The sequence below is a fragment of the Melozone crissalis genome, unplaced genomic scaffold (genome assembly GCF_028551555.1).
Source record: "Melozone crissalis strain CALT ecotype California unplaced genomic scaffold, PUWL_Pcris_2 ptg000074l_1, whole genome shotgun sequence".
In the NCBI taxonomy this organism is placed as follows: domain Eukaryota; kingdom Metazoa; phylum Chordata; class Aves; order Passeriformes; family Passerellidae; genus Melozone; species Melozone crissalis.
Window position 1 is genome coordinate 2,089,844 of NW_026535851.1, and position 15,695 is coordinate 2,105,538.

Genomic DNA, 15,695 nt, shown 5'->3' on the forward strand with positions numbered 1-15,695 from the left:
TGGGAAAGTGCTGGTGCTTCCCCAGAGGAGAGTTATCAGGACTGAGTCATTTGTGTGAAGAAGAAAAAAAACACTACCCTGCCTTTGAAGGTTTGCCTCTTCTCCCTTATCTCATTTAACACCCATCTTGTAGCCTGAGGTGCTGGGTGTACAGGAGGCAGCTACTTCAAGTGATCCATCCTCAGCAGTTCATCAGGAATGACACAGAGGGTGGTACAATACAGTTTGCTTACATGCACCTAGCGCTAAACTGGCACCCTACTCCTGTTACCAGGACACCCAGGTCCAACAGGAGGTGGATGCTTCCAACACAGTGCACCATGGTGAAACCACCCTTGGAAAGCATGCATGCAGCCTCACACCCAGTATCTTCTACAGTTTTAGCAGCAGCCTACACGGCCTTTCTGCACGTTGGTGTACCACTGCCAAAGAGCTAAGACTTAGCTTCCTACAAGACCCAGAGAGACTGCTAAGCGCTTCCAGCTTCACACAAACAGGCCAATCGCTATCTATCTCTGAAATGCTGTTATCTGGCTGAAACATTCCACATACTTGCATTACAGTGAGACACCGTCTGAACTACTTCCCCTCAGTAAGACGCGCAAGACGGAGGTGATATCCCCATGACAAATCTTTATTGTGCAACTGCTGCTCAAAGCTTTTATTACCTTCCACAGACACACGGCAAAAAAAGAAAAAAATTCCACATCAAAAGCTGCTAGATCGATGGGCAAGAGATGAAATCCATTCAGTGGCGATTTCTACACGTGCAGAAACTCCTGCGGTGCCAAAATCTTAGCCAGGAGGCCAGCCCAACTGACGGCCACCCAGAACAGGTAGATGTATGCGATAGACAGACTGCCCACCCTCGGGCCCTTCATCCACAACCATCCGGAATCCATTGGTCAGGCCCAGGTGAGCAACACACATCTCGCCAACAATCATTACATGCTCAAGAAGCTGGAGAAGGAAGCACAAACCCATAAATAAGTAAAATAAAAAGAAAAAGGAACACATAAAGAGGGCAGAGGGCAGGAAGGGAAGGAACAAGAGCAGAGAACCACCCAGAGAAAGCAGCTAGCCAATTCCTAGCAATTCAACCATTGCATGTCAAATTAATGGCATTCCGACCACCGGCAACTGAAGCGTTCCAAGCAAAGTTACCAAGACCAATTATGCACGCCATAGGGGCAAAAGAGAGCTAGGCAATTTTTCTCAAGCTAAACAGCAAAGGACTACAAAACAGCCACACAAGCTGACTTTGTCTCCGGGTTAAAGCCCCCGTTGTCTCTTCAGGCAACATAACCAATCCTGGTGGAAAATAAACTTTAGGCTGCCTTTTGCGTGGGTTTACAAAGTCTTTCAACATGGCTTTCATAGCTAAAAGCAAAATGTCCAGCACCGCTCAACCAGCTTTGTCCTTCCTTGCCCCTGGCCTGCCAAAAACCCCAAGTGCTCTTCTGCATGTTAGAAGTTCTACTACTCTTACTCTAAACCACGACAATAGGCACCAGACTGCGCTCCAAAACAACACTGCATTTTGCACCACAACTACATACCCAGGGACCAGCACTGCTTGATAGCACTGCTTTTAGTCAAAAAGCTCAACTCCATTACAAGCTAGAGGCAAAAAGATGAGAGCGCCAGAAAACCCAAAGTAGCCTACTGTGCCCTATCAAGGGGGAAAGGGGGGAATGGGAAAGGGTCTAGTAAATGAAGAACTATCTACAGGTACAGTTTAGCATACAGAAAGCTCACACGGTACTTACAGATTCACCAGAATCTCCTGCTTCAGACAACTCGATAATTGGCTCCTTAGGCATGACTAGGAAAAACTTCCCGTCTAGGGGCAAAAGTTCATGGAACGTACGGCACTGGAGGAAGATTAAACAGTTAAAACATAACCAGCTTTAGAGAAAGGTAAGAGCTTATGCAAACCCATCTGCCCCGCTGAACTCCTACAGAAGCAGATTACCAGATTACCCCAAACACAAGCCAGAACATTGATTTTTCTTGCATGATTATAATGCTTTCTATACCCAAAACACGACATCTTTACAAAGCCCCCTCCAGAAGTGGGATTCGTCATGCAAGACAATGGGGCAAGGAGCCAGGCCACCACTTGCAATTAACAACCTCCAGTATGTTTTAGTTCGGGCTGATTGTTTCCTAAGCAGTTTTTCTATCGGATGTGGTCCATGCAGAGACTGGAGACAAATGGCTTAACTGAATCATCAAAGAGTTTAGTGAAGTGGAAGAGCAGCGGCCATTCGTTTCCCACAGGACAGGGAGCTCAAGTATCGAACACACGCATTATGACAGGAAGCCTGCAAGTGCATAGGACGAGTCTGTCTTCTATTACTGCGTGCAAGCTCTGCCTTTAAAAGCAGAAGGCATCCCTAACTGTTAACTTTCAGCATCTTAATAACTAAGTCATAGGGGATATTACCTTAAAGTTAACATCGCATAGGCAACGGCTGTATTGGTTTCCCCCCGGGCTAAGCAGCTCACTCTAGTTTCCAGCACCAACATTCGTGACCCTTGCAAGCCGGCTGTTATCACGGTCTTACTTCCCCACAGAAACAAGTTCTGGAAAGCCGTTGCAGCCGGCAGGATGGCCACTTTTTGGGTTTTTTTTGGGGGGGGGGGGTTTTTTTGGTTGGTTTTTTTTTTTTTCTTTTTTTTTTTTTTTTAACTAGAGAAAGCCGTAATTCCTTGCCCTTATAATCCAGTTTGCGGGTTCAGAACCAAAGCCTAGCACAGCGAAGCTGCGAAACCTCTTCGATGCTGTTAGGAGACACATTGAGGCCAAGTTACCGTCAGAGGTCCTTCTCTACGCGCGCACACGACACGGTGGGGGTGGAATGCGAGGCGAGTCCGGACAACACCAGCAACCCAGTACGCCCGCGGCAGCCGGAGGGGTGGGGGTGCGGCTCAGAACAAGCTTAGCGGATGGTGCAGTAGAGAGCGCCACAACCCAGAGAGGCCCCGTCCGTCCCCCGTCCCTGCACCCAGCCGCAGCAGCACCCGGCCGCGCGCCCGGGCACCGCGCGCCGGGTCCTCGGCTCAGATGCCCGCAAGCGCGGGTGGAGGGGGAGAGGGGAGAAGGGAAGAGGAACCGCGCACAGAGCAAGGGTGCGGCTACCTCCTCGTCCTCGTCGCTGACGATACCCGAGAAACGCCTTGCCGATAATCTTTCCGAAGACAGTAGCGGCGCCACCAGGGCCAGAGGCCAGCGCCCCCACACTCTCGCCAGCCAAGGACAACGCCCGTGTCCGCCCCGACCGCTTCCTCCACTAAGCCGGGCCCTCCGCGGCGCCCATTGGGCCGACGGATCGTGGCCCGCGTCTCGATTTGCTGTCTCGCCTGTCGTTTTCGCTTTCCCCCGCCCCCTTGGCGGGTCCGCCCTCGTCGACCTGGTGCCCGCGGGGCGCGGAGGGATCTGCCCCGTGTAGTGCTGCGACCCTGAGGGCGGGCGACGAGGTCGCAGAAGAGGCTGTAGTAGCTGCAAGTACTGTTTCTTGGTTTTTGTTACCGCAACGAGCCCACCCCAAAGGTGCCCGTGCCTTTTTGCTGCTGCTCCCTCCAGTCAAATGACTGCTTTGGCCAGGGCAGGCCTGCCTTTAACTTCTCAGGACATTTTGAAAAAACAACAGAAGTTGCTCTACATTGTTTGCTGAAAGCCCCACTTCCCTTGCAGACATTTCTAAGCTGCACGTCTCCTGGAAGCAAATAAAATGCAAAGCGTGCGTTCGGCACTGCTGGCTTGAGGGCTCAGGAGAGTAGGATTTGCGTTAAGCTGGATAGGAGGCTTTTAGAAAAGTAGGCAGTGCCCTCAAAGCTGCCCAAGGGTGGTCTGTGGTGCCCTGCAGCCCTGGGGACAGTGAGCACCTTGAATGGTCCACACAACTGTCTTGTAACATATATGAACCCTGCTTTCCTCTATGTCGGGCTAAGGATATCCTTGGCCGCCTTTGAGGCAAGAGCACATTGTCCTATTTTGCAAAGCTGCTTTCCGGCCGATCAGCCTCCAGCATGTACTGGTGCATGGGGTTGTGCCTCCCCAGGTGCATGACTTGTGTATCCACAGGTTCCTTGGGTGGTCTCAAAAGAGATCGTTTCCTATGATGGAAGGGACTTTGTTCCCCAAGTCCCTGCCTTGAGGTTCAGGGTCTCAAGAGGTCTGGTAACCGTGCCAGTGAAAACAGAGGAAAATGAATCGCCGAGTACCACAGCCTTCTCCATGTTGCTGGCCACTAGACCTCCTGGCTTTTTTATCAGCGGGGGGGCGGGCACGTGGGTTGCGTATGCTTTCTTTAGTCTTATTTTCTGACCAACGCACCCATGGAAGCCCATCGTATGATTCTTTACATCCCCTGCCAAATTCAGCTGCAGCTTTGCCTTAGTTTTTCTGATCCCATCCCTACAGACCTGGGCGGCATCTTTAGATTCTTCCCAGAACACGTGTCCCTGCTTCCACTACCTATGCACTTCCACTTTGTGCTCCAGCTCGACCAGAAGAGAAGGCCGCTAGCCACGCTCATCTCTTGCCTAACTTGCCTGATTTCTTACGTCGACCTCATCCTCTTAATCAGGTGGCCTATAGTAGATACCAACCACAAGGTTTCCTTTGTTAGCTTGTGTGGGATGCTGACCATGGGCCAGGAAAGCGTTAAGGCCTAAACCGTGTACCCTCCACGTTATCTTTACTGATGGAGATCCACATAGCTGAGGTCAAGAAAGGACAATATGGCCGAAGGAAGAGTTCATGGGCAGCTAGGATAGCCCTCTTTTGGCTCTGATGAACGGCATGAAATGGAAAGAAGTCTTAAGAGCGGAACTTTGAAGGACACCAAGGCCAAAAATGTAACCTTTGCCTGATTAAGGGTCATTTAAGTATTAAAACGCACACTCATGCATATGCTAATAAGCTTACTGAAGTACATGCGACCACATAGATGATATATCACTCAGCTCTCCGCTTAGATCACGCTATATGTAAGGAGGAGAAGATTGGGCTGTATATAAGGAGGGTAGAAATTTCAGCTAGGTAGCAGGACTTCCCAAAAGATGTCGGGGACAGTTGCCAGTCTGTTCTCTTCTCTTCTCCTCCTCCCAAGTGGGGCCGCCCTCTTGGGAAGCTTCTGCATGCCATTGCTATTATTAGTATTGCATGGGTTAGCACAATGCTATTAGAGGTCTATCACAGCTAGTGCTTTTCTCAACGGCAGTTCCAAATCTCCATTTCTGTAACTTCAGAAAACCACTCTGTTCCTGAATCTGTGCTCGCAAAGGTTCTTAGAGAACGCAACCAGACTTACAGTGCTGAATCGGTTGTAATTGGAAATTAAGCCTAACCTCACCCAGTCCCTCTGATCTCTCAGGACCAGCTGGAACGCAAGGGGCTATATTTTCTGCCAAATTTCTTACTCTTAACGCAACAATTTGGCCTCTAATTTTCACCCATAAGCTCTCAACCTGTTCATCGCTGTCTTTCAAAGACAGCTCTGTACAGGAAATCCCTCTTAGTTTTGGTTTACATAGAGGGCCACCTCCGCCCCTCTTTCCTTCTGACCAGTTTATAGCCATTGATTGCAGAGCTCCAGTCATTTGAGTTGTCCCAGCACATTTCTACTATGGTGATTACATTGTTAGCTTTCCGGCTGCACAGTGGTTTCCAGCTCCTCTTTCTTATGCATACTGCATGCATTGGTACAGAGGCACTTCCGTTGGGCTGTTGACTGCACCGCTTTTTTGGACAAGGATCAAGTCCCAATTCCATTGCAGCATTTCTCAGGTATTCCCCTCTTGTTTCACAACGCATCACCAGCCCCTGGCTCTTCTCTGTTGCTCAAAACTCCATCGTCTTTCCCCGTTGAGTCATGTTTAAAGCCCTCCTTGTAAGTCTAGCCGGCTTCCTGGCGAAGACGATCTTGCCCCGCTTGGTCGCGTCAATCCCATCAGCTCCCAACAGACCTGGCTTCTTAAAGGTAGATCCATGATCATAGAAGCCAAAACCTTGAGTATGGCACCAGCTACGTAGCCTGGCATTCAGCTGTTCAGTCCGTCTCCTCCTTCCTGGACCCCTTCCTCAGACCGGACACCAATAGAGGCGACCATCACCTGTGCTCCCCATCCTTTTGGCATCGCTCCTACAGACATAATAGACTCCTGGGGGGGTTCTAAGTTGCCTTATCTGACGCTACAGAGAAGAGTAGGAGCAGGTGATAATCTGTAGGGTTCACCAGCCTAGGCAGCCTCTCAGTGACACCATGAATGCGAGCTCCTGGTAGGCAGCAGAGCTCTGTAGAGAAATTGTCTGGGTGGGAAATGGGTGTCTCTGTGTTTCTCGGGAGGAAGTCTCCAATTACTAATACCTTTATGTGCTTCTCTGGTCGCACTGGTTCTAACGGGGGCAGGTGGTTAGGTCAGCTTTGCATGGTTGCCTTTGTCCTGGCTCCTGTCCATTACTCATGTGCTCTTCAGTCTCCAAACCAGGAGCATCCTGTCTGTTATGTAGGGGCACTTCAGGAGATGGGGGAGGGTTCTTCCTTCTACCCTGAGCACAGAAATGCATCCGGTCTCCTTCATCTTAGGAGTCACTTGTGTCAGTCACCCTGAGGTTACATTCTGGCTTACCTTCCTTTTGTGCACGCTGAAGGCAGGCCGTCGCTCAGCCTGGGACAGCGTACAATACCTGGCATCGAACTCCTGTCTGTGTACCTGGATTCCCTGCTTCCTGTTAATCTCCTCTTTTAAAACTTACTCGTCCAAGGAGATCTTTCTGCTGGGCACACTTGCAGCTATGACATCCACCGCTGCCTTCGGGTTCTAAGGGGGACTTCCAGGTACTGGACCTCTTGCCCTGCCCTTTGTTCATTGACCCTGTCCATCACTCCCGCACGGGGCTGCTGATTATTCTCTGCCTCTCCCTCCTCGCACCCTCACTGTGGCAGCAGCTCTCTGGACACAGAGAGCAACACTAAACTTTCCCAGGCCTTTCTGAGGAAGGCTGTGAGAAGATCAGAGAAAAGAATGAGGAACAATTCTTATCTTCACTTGCTGCACCTGTTATTTGGAACATGTGGAATGTGTTATGGAGATTTGTTTACCAAAGGGTGGTTTCTTAATTAGCCAATGGTGATGGTGTTTGGATTGGAGGACCAATTAGGTCCAGGTATATCGTAACTGTCTATAAAAGCAATGGGTTTCCTAATAATCTAATAATTAAATATATATATATATACACAAAATAAAGAGATTGATCAGCCTTCTGTGAATCATGGAGTCAATGCTAATTATTACCAGTTCGGGGACGCCCTGCCGCGACACCTCGCTTTTAGTTTAAAGCCCTCCTAATGAGGTCAGCTATCCTCCTGGCAAAAATACCGTTACTCCGCTTAGTGAGGTGGAGCTCCACTTTCCCAAGCAGATGCTGATCCAAAAACAGGGTCCCATGCTCATAGAACCCAGAACGCTGCTGCAAGCACCAGCTCCACAGCCAATTCAGTGCCCTTATCCTACAACACCTGGATGGCATCAAAAGCATCGCTGGTGGGTTGACCTTGGCTGGATGCCAGGTGCCCACAGAGCCACTCTATCACTCCCCCTTCTCAGCTTGACACAGAGAGAAAATAAGATGGAAAACAACTCACAGGGTGAGATAAGGCAGTTTACTAAAGGAAAAGAGAAAGTTTTCGCACGAAAAAGCAAACAGGAAAACCAAATAATTATATCCTCTAGTTCCCATCAGCAAGCACTGTCCGACCACTTTCCAAGAAGCAGGGCTTCAGCACGCCTAAGGGTTGCTCCGAAAGGCAAACATTGTAAATAACGAATGTGCCCCCTTCCCCCTCCTTAACTTAACTTTTATTTCCGAGCTGAAGTCATATGGTACAGAATATCCCTCTGGCCAGTTTGGGTCACCTGGTCTAGTGGTGTCTCCTCCCAGGATCTTGCTCACCCCCAGCCTACTGATGAGGGACAGAATGTTGGAGAGACAGCACTGATGCTGTGCCAACACTGCCCAGCAGTAGCCAAAACACTGCGGTGTTATCAACACCTTTCTAGTGACCAATGCAAAGCATGGCACTGATGGCCGCAATGCGGAAAACTAACTTCATCTCAGCCACACCCAGGACAATCTCCACCCCTAACTTCACACCATTTGCATCGTACTCAAATGCCACAGAAATATAAATAAACAAATAAATATATATATCTGTCTTCTAATTATTCCGTTGTATTTATTTGTCATGACTGAAATCCCTTCTTACCATCGCTTACAACTTAAACTTCATGCTTAAACTATCATTATGCCCAACACACGTGTACATTTTCATTAACTACCGTCCCCCTTCCTCTCAAAGACAGGTATTATTTTACCATTCCATGGGTTTCCTCCACCACCCCTCCGGATGTTTATAAACAGGCTGTGACTTGGGCTCCATTTCATCAAGATGGGTGCTCGGGACAGAAGCGACTCACGCGATTGTTCGGCACCGACACCGGCCCTGCCTGGGCTATCATCGCACTCTCCTCGCTCCTCGTAAAATTCACTCATTGTCGGTTCACGTCACTCCTGCTACTTTACTCCGTGCAACACACAATTTACACTCATTATTTTTCCCCCAAGGTTAAATCTCCTTGAGGCACACACCAGGTCTCCCCATCCTTCTGCATTACCCACCAAGTATACCCTGGTCTTCGGGCAAAAGCAATCCCATTAATAGGTTTGCCTTTTCCCATGGGAGGAGCATTCCGTACCAGCTTCCCCAGTCACCGCTTCCCTGTGTGTAGTATGGGGACCTTATCTCCTCCCACAGTATGTAGTGGTTTTGTTTGGGCAGGACCAGCGCGGTTAGCAGATCTTCTGGTGTTAACCAGCCAAGTGGCTTCTGCTACATTTGCCTCCCAAGGCTTCCATGCCCGATTGCCTAACCCTCTTGACAGTCCATCATACCTCTCAATCTTTCCAGAGGCTTGTGGGTGATAAGGGGTGTGATATATCCACATGTTTCTTTGCCCAAGAGTTTAGGAGGTTATTTCAAAAACAAGCCTCATTGATTCCATTCTTTCTGGGATACCACGACACCACAAAATGTGTCCCTCACGGCCCAAGATGGTGTTTCAAGCAATAGCATGGCTTAGAGGGTATTTTTCCAGCCAACCAGTAGTTGCCTCTACCATGATGAGTATGTAAGCTCTTGCCTTGGTGTGTCCATGGCAGTGGTCCAGTATAGTCAATTTGCCAGGCCTCACCATCTTTAAAATCCAGCTTGGCCATCTATTCCAAGGAGATTGTACTCGCGTGGCTCACTTGATTGCAGCACATGTTTCACATTCATGGGCGACCTGTGTGATAGCCTCTGTGACCAGATCCACCCCTCGATCGCAAGCTCATCTGTAGGTTGCATCATTTCCTAGATGTCCTGATGTTTCATGGGCCCATTGGGCTGTAAATAGTTCACACTTCGGCTCCCAGTCTAAGTCTACCTGAGCTATTTCCATTTTGGCAGCCTTATCTAGCTGTTCATCGTTGTGATGTTCCTCAGTGGCGTGGCATTTGGGCGCGTAAACATCTAGGTGACATTCCTTCAGAGACATGTTTTCTATCCGTGCAGTCATGTCCTGCCACAACGCAGCAGCCCAAATGGGTTTACCCTTGCATTGCCAATTGGTCTTCTTCCATTGCTGTAGCCACCTTCTTAGGGCATTAGCCACCATCCAGGAGTCACTATAGAGACACAGTACAGGCCACTTCTCCTTCAGCAACCTCAACGACTCGTTGTGTGGGACTCCACACAGCAGCTTTCCACCTCTGATGGTTTCTACCACAAGGCAGGATCCATCAGTAAAGAGAGCATGGCCTCTTTCATCTTCTGATAACTCATTATATGGTGGTGCTTCTTGAGCGCGAGTGACTTTTCAAAGAAATTCTCCAAAATCTCTGCCTTTCTTCATGGATTCTCGGGCAATTGGGTTTCCCCAGTCGAGCTCGTTGTGTGATCAGTGCTACCCACCCACTTACTCCAAGTAGCACTGTTTGCACAATGTGTCACAGGGATGCTTCCTTTGAACATCTAGTGTAGCACAGGAAATTGCAGGGCCAAGAAGAGATGGGCTTCCTTCCCAAAAACATTTGAGGATGCTCAAACCCTCTCATACGCTGCTAATATTTCTTCTTCAGCTGGAGTGTAGTGGGCCTTCTGATCCTCAATAACCCCAGCTCCAAAACCCTAATGGGCGGCCTCGGGTTTCTCTTGATGTTCTTTGCCACAGGCTCCAAGTGAAACCATGCTACCCAGCTGCAGTGTAGAGTATATTTTGCAGGGTTGGTCCAGTCTGAACTGGCTCAAGAGCTACCGCCCAAGCTATTTCCTCTTTGATCTGCTCAAAGGCCTGTTGTTGCTCAAGGCCCCATTCAGAATGGTTCTTCTTCCGGGTCACTCGACAGAGGGGCCTCACAAGCTGACTATAACCTGGAATAGGCATTCTCCAAACCCCCGGGCGACCTACGAAAGCCGGTGTTTCCATCTTCTTAGCTGGTGAAGACATAGTTGCTATCTTCCTAACCCCATCCATAGGCACATGACGGCGGCCATCCTGCCATTTGATGCCCAAGAACTGGATGCCCCGTGCAGGTCCCTTGACCTTGCTTTTCTTTATGGCAAACCCAGCTTTCAGAACTTTCTGAACTATTCTTTTTCCCTTCTCAAACACTTCTTCTGCCTCACTGCCCCACACAAAGATGTCGTGAACGCATTGCAGACGTTCGGGGGCATCACCCATTTCCAGTACGCTTTGGATCAGTCCATGAGAGATGGTAGGGCTGTGTTTCCACCCCCGGGGCAGTCGATTCCTGGTGTATTGGACACCCCACCACATGAAAGCAAACTGTGGTCTGCACTCTGCTGCCAAAGGAATTGAGAAAAATGCATTGACAATGCCAAGTGCAGCACAACACCTGGCTGCTTTTGACTCCAGTTCACATTGGAGCTCTAACATGTGCGGTACGGGAACACTCAGTGGGGGCGTTACTTCATTCAGGCCACGATGGTCTACTGTTAACCTCCACCCTCCATCAGACTTTTGCACTGGCCACATGGGACTACTAAAAGGTGAGTGAGTCTTGCTGATCGCTCCTTGGCTCTCCTTATTCCCCTTTTCTTTGACACTTCTGGGGGGCAATTAATGTAGTCGTTGTTGTTTGGGTCCCTATCTCAGCCATAGCGTCCTCCAAAGCATGTCGGGTCCCTGCCTCAGCCACACTCCTCTGACAGCACTGAACTGTGGCTCAACAGGCATAGGCCAGGCCCCCGTACAGGGCGAGAAGCTTCTGGGTTTCATCAGGGTAGGTAAGGCACCCTTCTATCAGGTGACGCGTCAGTTCGCCAGGGCTTACTGTCTGTTTAGGTGAAAAGTCCCAGGCAAGGGGAGGTGATAAGCACTCTAGGAGCCTGCCCAAATCCTACCACACACACTGCCATCCAGGGACCAGCTGCTTTAGGGCACATTTCAATATCTCCTCACCTACAGTTTGTTTTGTCTTACAGCAGGATGACACCAGATTCCATAAACCCCATAGTATGCCAACAGTAGCAGTTAATAGTATTAATAGCATTCAACAGCTTACATGAGGGAGAACAAGGAACACGGGAGCCTGCATTCTAAAACAATACACATCAATCCCAGATAGTGAGAGGGAGAGGGATTCCCTCATTGTCCCCAGAAAATAGCTCCTCCAGCACAACAAAGCCATCAATGTCACAGCAAAGCACAGAGCCACTGTTTGTATTAACATCTTCCCAAACTGAACAAAACAAAGAGATAAGCAGCGTACCTCACAAACTCCATGTCCCGCACAGGAGCTTGCTACTCAGTAACTGCTATTACTATACCATGCTAGATATATAACTGCCATTGTGTCAGCTCACATTAGGAACCAAAAAGGACTGGTGTGGGTTTAACTTGGCTAGACGTCAGGTGTTCAGCAAACAACTCTGTCGCTTCCCCTTCCCAGCTGGACAGGAGAGATGGAAAACCACTTGCAGATTGAGATAAGGCCGTTTACTAAAGCAAAAGTGAAAGTTTGAGCATGAATAAGGACAGGGAAAAAAACCCCACCTTATTGCCTAGTTTTGATCAGCAAGCACCGCCTAGCCACTTCCCGGGAGGCAGGGCTTCCGCACACGTAGCAGTTTCTCTGGAAGGTAAACACTGTAAATAAGAAATGCCCACCTTTCCTCCTCCTTTACCTAGCTTTTATTGCTGGGCTGATGTCATACGGTATGGAATATCCCTCTGGCCAGTTTGGGTCAGCTGACCTGGTTGTGTCTCCTCCCAGGATCTTGCCTACCCCCAGCCTACTGATGCTGGGGCAGAATGTTGGAGAGACAGCACTGATGCTGTGCCAACATTGCTCAGCAGTAGCCAAAACACTGGTGTGCTATCAACACCTTTCGAGCTACCAGTGCAAAGCACGGTGTGGGAAAATGACCGGTTACCCTGTGGACCGGTAACTGGGGATTCAATTAGAGGAAACTTAGGAGTTATATTAGCATCCTCACAGGAGTTAGAACAGTACGGGAATTATAGGGTAAATCACAGTTGCTGCTCCCTGGGTGGAGTGCAGTTGGCATGACTTGAAACCTATTCCGTGATGATTCCCCACACACACACACACACACACACACACACCTGCTAAGAGGGATGGAATGGAGGGTGGAGCGGAGCGAAGGCCAGGCTCTGCAGAAATCCTTGCAGGGAAGGGAACTCGATGGTACTTTGCAGCTGATAAACAGCATACCACCTGTCAACCAAGGGAGATAGGGGAAGATGTCTTACTGCTGAGCCAGCAACTGTGGTGAAATCACTCTCCTTAGATGAACTTGCTTCATTAAAGCCTAATAATAATATTGACGCACACCTCCATCGCAAAGTTACTCACCTCCAAAGTGCAACCATCCCTCACTGGGCGTGTGCTCTATATTCTTCTTGACTGTATCTTTAAAAGCAAAGCAAGAGAATTTTAAACCAATCAGTAACAAAGATATGCATGACTAGAGTCACTCAAGCTCCACCTAAACACACAGAAATAGTATAAAAATAAGTCGAGAATGGGGAAAAGTTAGGGAAGGCACCATCGTAGCCGCTGGGATCAGTTGATGGGCTGAACCTGTCTTCTCCCCCATAGAGATGCCTATTGGATAGGAATCATACTCTATGCATGCTGAACATTTTATCGGGGATTAGAGCTTGTCTGTATATTCCTTCAAATATATTTTTGCAGTCAGACACTATCACCAACAATCTTCGAACCTTAACCTGTCACAATTTATATTAATAAAGAGCGTTATTCCATAAACTGTTAGCGTGAACCCTTGGCGAACGCTACCAGTCGGCAGCAGCAGGTAACACAATGGGTAAAGGGGAAGACCTGCTGAGGGGTCTCCCTTACGCTGTTGGTGTGTTTCCCTAAGTCACTCGAACCACCCTCTGATCCAGTAGGACTGCTCAGTGAAGGAGCCCCCCATTGGGATGCTGACAGACTGGTCGGGCACAACGGTCTCAACTTTCCTGAAACACAGACAAAGTAACCACTAAAGACTGAGTAAATCTCCCCACACCAAGGGTCAAGGAAGCCTCCTCCCTTTTTCACGTGACACACGGCACGGTGAGAGCTGCTATAGGGAAATGAACTCCATCTTAGCAACACCCAAAGCAGCATCATTGGGGCCTGATTCTCAAGCTGTCCTTTGCTGCTGAAATTGCAGTTATAGAAGACGGATTGGTACCTGCCCTTCACTCAAACCAACATTCAGTGCCTAATTAATTTTCCTGTTCCTAAAATCTCTAAGCCACCAACCCCCTTCTACAAGGAAGAATATGCCTTGTAGGCTTTATGAGGTCAGACCTTGGCTGGCTGCCAGGGGCTCAAACACCTGTTCTCTCACCACCCCTCCTCAGTAGGACAGGAGGAGAAAATAAGACAAAAAAGTTCCTGCAGGACACAGCCACCTGCCAGATCTAAGGGCAGCAGGGAAATACCTGCCCCAGACAGCGCTTTACCCTTTCCTAAATATGCTTACACAAAGGTGCCACCAGCTTTGCTGAGTTGCTCAGCTTTGGCTCTCAGGGAAGGCTGCTGCCTAGCTGGTGAAAACTAGCTGTGCCTAGCACAGAGCAGACCTTGGCCTCTTCTCACAGAGGCCATGCCTGCAGGCCACACTCTGTGTGCAGTTCTGGTCCCCAGAATTCCATTACAAGAGGCGGACAGACTGGAGAGCGTCCCAAGGAGGGCCATGAAGATGCTCAAACGGCTGGAGAACCTGCTTTTGCTGATACCTTTTCTGGCGATTCTTAAGGCAACCTAAAACTCCCATTTGCACCAATTGGCGTAGTCGGAGGGATGGCAAGAGATATCACTGAACACTTTCAGAAGCAGGGAATAAGCCTAAGTCCTAAATACTCGGACACATGGGCTCAGCATGATCCAAAAGCTGTGGAGGAACATCTAAAAGCAGCTAGCGGCTGCGTGAAGGCTAGCAACGACAAAGGAATTAGTTGCAAAATGTTAGGCACCTGCCTGGGCTCAGGGGGAACCTCCACACAGTATTCCAGTACTTCAAGGGAGCCACATGGGGAAGACAAGGGACAACGGGCACAAGTTGCATCAGTCCCCATTGCTGGAGGTTTTCCAGATGCAATTGGACAGGGTGCTAAATAATCTCATCTAGGCTCCCTTTCCCACAAGAGCCTGCACCAGATGATCTTTCAAGGTCCCTTCACACCTGGGCTGGTCTAGGATACTACAATTCTCCAGTGGGGGTTGAGGAGTTTTAGCTGGGGGGGGTGGGCCCTTCCACTCAGGGGATCTGCAAACCGTCTGCGGCATGGTGCCGTGGGAGGTAGTGCGCTCTGACCCGGGACTTTGCTGCGCTGCAACTCAGCACTATGACTGGGTTCTGGCTACCTTCTCCACCTGTGCCCACTGCTGATGAGAAGATTCTAGCCGTCCGCCGCCTGCACCTCAACCACTACTAGCACTGAGACCAGCTGCCACCTCCGTGAGTTTGCAGGAATCTTTTTGAAAGGGGAAGCACCCCCTTTTCCTCTCTCCTCTCGGTGCCAGCCCAGGCCACCTGGCGAGGTTCCGAACTCCCATCGGAGCGGCATCTGCCAGCTGCAAATCAGCTACTGCACCTTTTACCTTGCCTCTCCTTGCGATGTGTTTTTGGGTCTTTGAAATACCCACTCCTGAGGTAATCTATGCCGAGGATACACAGGGCCTCTGGATCAGTCACGGTGGGGTGTTTGTGCCATTCCTTCCTGGTCAAGCTCACTTCAGCTTCCACTCCAGTCAGCTGTTGGGATCCCCCTGTCACCCCAGAAATAGAGATGGATTCTGCCCCCACATTTCTCAATGGCATCAAAGTACACTGTGTGCCAGTGTCAACTAAAGCCTTACACTTTTTTGGGTCTGATGTGCCAGGCCATCGGATCAACACAGTCCAATAGACCCTCTCCTCTACCTGACTAGAGGCAGGGCCCCTCTAGTTCTGGTCATGGTACTCATTGTTCCCTTCCTGTAAATACGACCTGGAGGTCCCTTCAAGAGGACTGGACATGACATCATCACTCCTATGCTGCCGGGAGTACACCCTCGTGGAGTGTACACCCTCTCCTTAGCTGGG